Source organism: Canis lupus, chromosome 15 (genome assembly GCF_048164855.1).
Source record: "Canis lupus baileyi chromosome 15, mCanLup2.hap1, whole genome shotgun sequence".
NCBI classification, from domain to species: Eukaryota; Metazoa; Chordata; class Mammalia; order Carnivora; family Canidae; genus Canis; species Canis lupus.
Window position 1 is genome coordinate 37,334,886 of NC_132852.1, and position 7,762 is coordinate 37,342,647.

Genomic DNA, 7,762 nt, shown 5'->3' on the forward strand with positions numbered 1-7,762 from the left:
TCACAGACATATTTTCTTTACCTCCATTCTGAGCTCTCTTTGACAAATACTTTAATAATACAAAACATCAAATAAATTGCCTGATCCTTTGGGATATTTAACTATATTTAGATGCTGCTGTATCGTAGGTCTTGTCAATGGCATTCCATTTTCATAATGAATATATATTTTTCTATTAAAAATAGAAGTTCCCATAAATTGACCTATTTCAAAGTAAAATCAGAGAATATCAGTATTAGCTCTTGTCGACCATATGCATTCACATTTGTTTAAGTTGTTCGGTTCCTTCTTGATTTTTGTGGGGATAAACTTCAAAGTTTTCCTGTTTGCAGACTTTGCCTTGAGTAATTACAACATAACAATCTGCAAAGTTTCAAAGGCTAATGGTTTTTAGTGTTTTGTTTATTCAATACTTTTCATTAAATACTTTCAACCACATTTTGAACACAATTCAACTAAAATTTAGAGGCCTCATTTCCAAAAAATGTCAAAATCATCATAGAAGTTGGTTCACAAAGGTTCAGACATTTTCTAAAGTCCAATTAGTGTCAAGCAATGAAGAAAGAAAGTACATGCCCACCCTAGTTTTGGAACTGGAATCAACTTCATCAAAAGAATTTCGTATTTCAGTTATTCTGTGTATATCTGAAAACATTTGTCAATGATGGCACTTACGACTTCTATTTTGATTATTAGAATAGGAGAGCTTGTTTTGACACAAATATAAAATTTTAATGGACCACAACCAATTACAAGTATATTATCTGTTCCATACTTTTCTTCATTGAGTAAGAACATTAGTTTTACCACAAAATTGTGTCCTACCAGACTTTGTTCATTTATCACTGCAGAAACAATCATTTTATCTTCAGTATTAACCTTTATAACTACATTTACAAATGCATTCACAACAATGTACAGATTTTGCCTTTGAAAAAATAAGCTTCAGGACATTTTACTTTTATGTCATGGATTATATAAAGTGGCAAGCTTTTATTGGCATTGACTGATTTTTCTATTTGTAATATCTGATTACATTTTATAAAACTGGCATCATTTAACTGTGTGAAAAGTTCTTCTCTTAACGGAGTCTGCATATCAGACTCCATTGCATGTTTTGTACAAGCCCAGACAAACTTGGAATTCAAGATGCTTTCAGAGATCTGCTGTACAAGATAGAGCCTATAGTCAACAATACTTTTTATAAACATAAACAGTTAAGAAGGTAAATCTCTTTTAAAGATTCTTTTTTTTAATTTTATTTATTTATGATAGTCACATAGAGAGAGAGAGAGAGAGGCAGAGACACAGGCAGAGGGAGAAGCAGACTCCATGCACCAGGAGCCCGACGTGGGATTCGATCCCGGGTCTCCAGGATCGCGCCCTGGGCCAAAGGCAGGCGCCAAACCGCTGCGCCACCCAGGGATCCCATAAGAAGGTAAATCTCATGGTAAGTATTCTTACCACAAAAAAGTGGGGAAGGGAAACTTTTGAAGGTAACAAATATGTCTATTGGCTTGATTATGGTGATGGTTTCACAGGTACAAGCATATGTACAAATTCATCAAGTTGTATACATTGAACATGTACAGTTTATTGTATGCTAATTATAGCTCAGTAAAGCTGTGTAAAGGATTTTCAGTAGAGGCACTTGGGTGAGTCAGTGGGCTAAGTGGCCAACTCTTGGTTTCAATTCAGGTCATGATCTTGGGGTTGTGAGATCAAGCCCTTGGTTGGGCTCCATGCTCAGCAGGAAGTCTGCTTAGGATTCTCTCCCCCTCACACACTCACATACTGGTACTCTCTCTCTCTCTTTCTCAACTATATAAATAAAAATCATTTTTAAAAAAGAATGTTTAATAAAAAATTTGAATGAGTCGAATTTAATTTAAGAGATATATGTGATGTAAATAAATGCACTGATATACATGAAATTCTTCAGACTATTCTTCAGATTAATTTGACAACATACTTTGTAATGCTACATATGTTTAGTCTTCTTGTATTAACTACTGGAATAACTTTCGAAGTAGACATGGACTTTCATCAGATTTGAAGTTTCTGGTGTTTGAAGGGTCACTGATTCCCTGTAGCTCCCATAGTGGACTTCAAAAGCCAAGAACATTTTGTGCATATTCCATGTTCATTATCAACCTTCTTAAACAGAAATTATTTCATTTAATATTAAATATGCACTTAATTTTTCAACTCATTTTTGCAATTGGGTTTAGGGCCTTAAATAAAAAATCACCCCCAAATTAGTTAAGTTGTCCCATAAAGATAAATAACAAAATTACTGTAGTTACAGTTTTTTGTTTGTTTGTTTGTGTTTTTAGTTACAGTTTTTAAACTGCTAAGTATCCATGCTCCACACTATATACGTTTCACAAACACCTAACCTAGAATTTCTCACATTTTCCTGCATGCCGACTCGCGACCTAAGGGTTCCCCACAGCACAGATGTCAATGAAAGTGGCCGATGCACCAACTGGTCCCACAGGTGCAGGAGGGGTGAAAGCTTCTCCCACAATCACTTGAGACCTGAGGAGTTCATTGTCCTTAGCAGCTCCTGTCTGAGTGCACTTCATTTTTTCAGTTTTTGACAGAAAGCCAAACTGTCTTTCAACTGGAAGGGCCAGGAAAAGAGATGAGTTGTAGCTGGTTATCTTCCAGATAAGATACTGCATATGCATCTCACACGCTGCTCCACACGGACATAGAAGAAGCTGGAACCACTAAAAGAAGTCTACCAAAGCCATCCAGGCTTATTATGGAACTATTGATAATAGTATTTCACTTAAAAATGAAGAATCCAACAAATGCTAAAGCAAACTGGATGTTGGGCCAACAGGCACAGACTCACTCAATCCCAGGCCAACGAGATAGATGTGCCTCTTTGTTCTTAGCTAGCACCAGACTTTCGTCCATGTTCTATTACTTTACATTGGTCAAATATGATAAAGAAAAAAATGGAAGATGTCTGAGACATAAGTATGTATTCTCCATCAACAATTTGAATGTTTTCCATTTTAGGAAGTTGATTTTAGTGTAAAGGGAGGAGCTGGGGAAGGAAGGCCTGGAGAGAGAGAAGACATCCATATCCAGACAATGGGAAACAATTCTAGAACCTCAACGTTATTCTGTGGGCCTTTAGAACAAAACAAAAGTGAAAAGTAACCAATTTTCCAGACATTGCTAAAAATTCTCTGTGTGGGAATCCACCTTTCCCCTCTGACTGGCAGACTTTGGTGGGAGAGGAGACAAGAAAAAGCATGAGATCCATGTGGAGAGGGTGAGTGTGTGTTTGGTGGTGTGAAGGCAGGAAAATATGTCATCCTCAAAATATTGTTGCCCTAAAGCCAAGCCTTCCCTTCACAATAGCTGATGTTTTCCAGTTTACTATGAAAGCATTTAAAAAACAAAATAGAAAAACCTTTCTTCCAAATGTTAAACTTTCCAATAAATTGATGTTTGGAGCCCGGCATGCTGCAGAATAAAGACTAGGTTCCCAGAAGGCTTTGCTCCAACTCCCAAGTTTCCAATAAAAGCTGGAGGATCAGCACCGGTATGAGGGGTGACTGGGAAGGGTGAGGAATAACACTGGCCTTGGGTATAATCCAAAGAGATTTTTGGCTGCTGAAATTTTAAAAAAACATCATTGTCCCAAAATCTGTACAAACATCATCTTCCCTCCAGCTTTCCCTTGAAACAATGCTTCAGCAGAGTCTCGCTGGCAAAAATAACATACGTCATTTAAGCCACCCCAGTCCCTAGGGCAACCCTGAAGTTCGCCTTGTCTCTGCTGAAGGTGCCAACTCTTTTTTTCCCCTCAAAGGGAGATGCTTCAGTTCAAGAACTTTGGATGTTGTCTTTAGCATGCTATACCTGGCTTTCAAATTACCTAGAGTCAGAACTCATCATTGTAAACTTGGTTGATCCCAAACTCACGACAGTTTCTTTGTCCTGGATGACGTTAACTTTGGCTATTGCCACTAAACAAGGCACATAGGAGAATTTAAGGGCTGAGCAGATGAACAATGGATGTGAATGCTTTCTGGGCAGTAAAACATTTCTAAGATTCTCAAGGCAGAGTGGCCTCATCATTGCTACTCTCTCCTCTTGCAACTATACTCAACGCACAGGCATCTGAGAAGTGAAGTACGGAATTTGGCTTCAAATGTGTTCTATTACAGATATTCAATTAATACACAGGAATCCAGCCCTTCAAGCCTCAAGTAGGCATGGTTTTCTCAAGTGTTCTTTTCTTACCCAGGAGGAGCCATACTGGCAGGACACTGGAATCTATTGTTGGCAGAGCCACTCAAGTCCCAAGTGACCACGGACCACAGCAGCTGCCTGTCTGCCTGTTACCCCAAGCATGTGGTGAGGGTTCCAGGCTCAGAAGGGCTGTGATTTCATGCAGGTATATGTGAGGATGCCTGTGAGACAATCTGTGGCAGACCATCAGTTCCTTGAGGGCAGAGACCCAACGGCCTCATTCCCATATTCACCATGTCACCAAGCAGTCAGTGCTTGGCCTACAGCCTAGACTCAGCAAGCATCTCTTCAAGGGAGGTCACCGTCATGGTGGGAGGGGCTGGTGCCACAGCGAGGACTGTGTACTATCTCCATAGATTTGTACCTCTTGAGTTGAGTAAACTCAAGAGGTACAAATGGCAAATTAGATTAAATAGCACAAGCATTCTCAAGCACAATAGTTTGGACAGGATGCACACAAAATGTAGAACATATTTCAAACCAATTCCTCTCATGACCTTCTAGATTGGGACAGGCAGACTGATAAGGAAGCACTGTAGAAACAGGGGAAAGAAAAGAAGGGAGGGGTGTGAAGAAGGTAGACAAGGAAAAGCAGAGAACAGACCTAAAAAGAAGTAAACAATAGGCAACAGATGCCTTGGTTTTCATAATTCTCCAAATTTTTCTTTGAGACAAGATTGATTAGTTCCTCAAATGTTTGAAAGGTTAACATTTTTTTTGTGTAGACTTTTCACGTGTGAATGACCTGCAATGAAGTTGAAGGCTGAGGGGGATGGAGATTTTCTTGTCTTTGTGCCCTCAGCACCTGGCCCAGGGCCTGGACTCCAGCACTAGAGTGCCATTTTTTTTTTTAAATAAAAACATAATTTTTAGACAGCTTTCACATACATTGTCTGAGATGATGATAAATGCCACTGTTGATCATACTACCCTTGAACTCCTGCAGAATTGAATGGTGCTACCCAGCAAGTATTGTGGCACTGTCAGCTTCACTTCAGCAAGAAAACACAACTCCTCAAAGATGAACAACAACTGGGATTCACATCCAAGGCAGGCTGGGTAATTCTTATCAGCCATGCAGGGCTGCTTCCATTGCCAACACTTCCAGATCACAGATTGCAGCCACTTGGGAGTGAGGGAAGCTGAAATTAAAGATACAATGGACAAAGACTCAGGAGTTTGACTGTGAGCATGTGCAGCAAGAGAGATTTGGAATTCTCTGTAATTAATGTAGCAAGCTTCAAGGAAATGGATTTTTATGGCTTTGGGAACTAATCTGACAAACGAATTAAATCAAGCAAGGGTTACTCTTTGGAATCCCTGGGTAAAAAGAGTTTTCTGACTCGGAATCCAGGGAGCAACTGAAGTCAGAGATACCTGGGCACTGCCATTGCCTTATCTGCCCACGGCCCTGCTGGTGATTTTGGTGCAAGAACCAGGAGAGTTCAATGTCTGCAAACATTGCTCTGAGGCCATGGTTCTCATCTAGTAACTGGAGGGGTCTTAGAAACTATTAGTGCCTGGACTTCATTCCCAGAGATTGATTTCACTGATATAGGGTTCAGTCTGGGTATCCAGACTGTTTTCTTTTTCTTTTGGATTTTTAAAAAGTCTTTTTTAAAAAAAATCCTATTTGATTTTAAATAACTCTTACATGTATAAGACATAGAATTAAAATTAAAAGTGTACACAGGGATGATACAATAATAAGTCTGCCCTTGGCCACTCACTTCTCTCAGAGACAACTTCCAGAGATTGTTTGAAAATAGACAAGAAGGAAAAAAACAAGAAAAAATAAAACAATAAGTCATATATATTTACATATAAAAATGTAACATACACTGTTCTACATTCTGCTTTGCTATGTTATCAGTATGTCTTGATAATCCTTGTTTATGAAAAGTTGCCTTGTTAGTAACATCTGGCATTAGTGTGGTACATGTTTTACAATGGATCTGTCAATATTGACAGGTATTACTAACTACAGTCTATAGTTTACCTTGGGTCCAGTCTTGGCGATGTACATTCTCTGGGTTTTAACAAATGTGTTAATGACATGTACCCACCGTTGCAGTACATACCGGACAGTTTCATTGCCTTAAATGTTCCATGTTCTACCAATTCATGTCTCCCTCTGTTCTCACTCCTGGCAACTACTCATCTTTTTACTGTTTTCATTATTTTGCCTTTTCTCGAATGTCATATAGTTGGAATCATGCAGTGTAGAAGTCTCAGAATGGCTTCTTTCACTTAACAATATGAATTTAAGATTTCCCCATGTCTTTTTGTGGTTTGATTGCTCATTTCTTTGTATAGCTGAATAATATCCCACTGTAGGAATGTGCCACGATGTATTTATCTATTCACCTACTAAGGACATCTTGGTTGGCAAGTTTTGGCTGCTATGAATACAGCTGCTATAAATATTCATGTGTGGGTTTTGTGTGGACTTCAGTTTTCAGTGCATTTGGGTAAATATCAAGGATAATATTGCTGTATTGCTGGATAATATGGTGAGAGTATGTTTCATTTTGCAAGAAAATCCCACACTGGCTTCCGAAGTGGCTGTACCATTTTGCATTCCCACCAACAATGAATGAGAGTTCTTGTTCCTTCACATCCTCACCAGCATTTGGTATTGCCATTGTGCTGGATTTGGGTCATTCTTGTAAGTGTGTAGTGCATCCCATTGTTGCTTTAACTTGCAACTCCCTAATGACATATAATGTTCAGCATCTTTTCATGTGTTCATTTTCCATAAGCACACGTATATCTTCTTTGGTTAGGTGTGTGTTCAGACCTGTTGCTCCTTTTTTAATCGAGTCATTGGTTTTCTTACTATTGAGTTTATAAAGTTCTTTGTGTATTTTAGATACCAGCACATTATCAGATATGTGTTTTGCAAATATTTTCTCCCAGTCCATGCCTTGTTGTTTCATTCTCTGAATAGTATCTTTTGCAGAACATAAGTTTTTTATTTTAATGATGTTCAAATGAATCTTTCTCTTCCATGGATTGTGCTTTTGATGCTTTTGATGCTAAATGTTGTCACAGGGATCCCTGGGTGGCGCAGCGGTTTGGCACCTGCCTTTGGCCCAGGGCGCGATCCTGGAGACCTGGGATCGAATCCCACGTCGGGCTCCCAGTGCATGGAGCCTGCTTCTCCCTCTGCCTGTGTCTCTGCCTCTCTCTCTCTCTCTGTGACTATCACAAATAAATAAAAATTTTAAAAAATAAATAAATAAATAAATGTTGTCACAAAAGCAAAGGTCACCTAAGCTTTTTCCTGTTATCTTCCAGGAGTTTTATAGTTTTGCATTTTACTTTTAGGTCAATTACTCACTTTGAGTTGATTTTTGTAAGGTGTAAGGTTTGTGTCTAGATTCATTTCTTTGCATGTGTATATTTAGCTGTTTTAGCACCATTTACTAAAAAGACTATCCTTCCTCAATTGCATTACATGCCCCTTTGTCAAAGATCTATT

General features: G+C 38.7%; 1 long non-coding RNA gene across 1 annotated transcript; it reads left to right on the forward strand.

Moving 5' to 3' along the window:
- The first annotated feature begins 3,154 nt into the window (after positions 1-3,154).
- Positions 3,155-7,476, forward strand: LOC140604901 (uncharacterized). Its single transcript, XR_012007724.1, has 3 exons — positions 3,155-3,292; positions 4,274-4,423; positions 5,225-7,476. It is a non-coding gene; the product is annotated as an uncharacterized lncRNA (long non-coding RNA).
- The last annotated feature ends 286 nt before the right edge of the window (positions 7,477-7,762 follow it).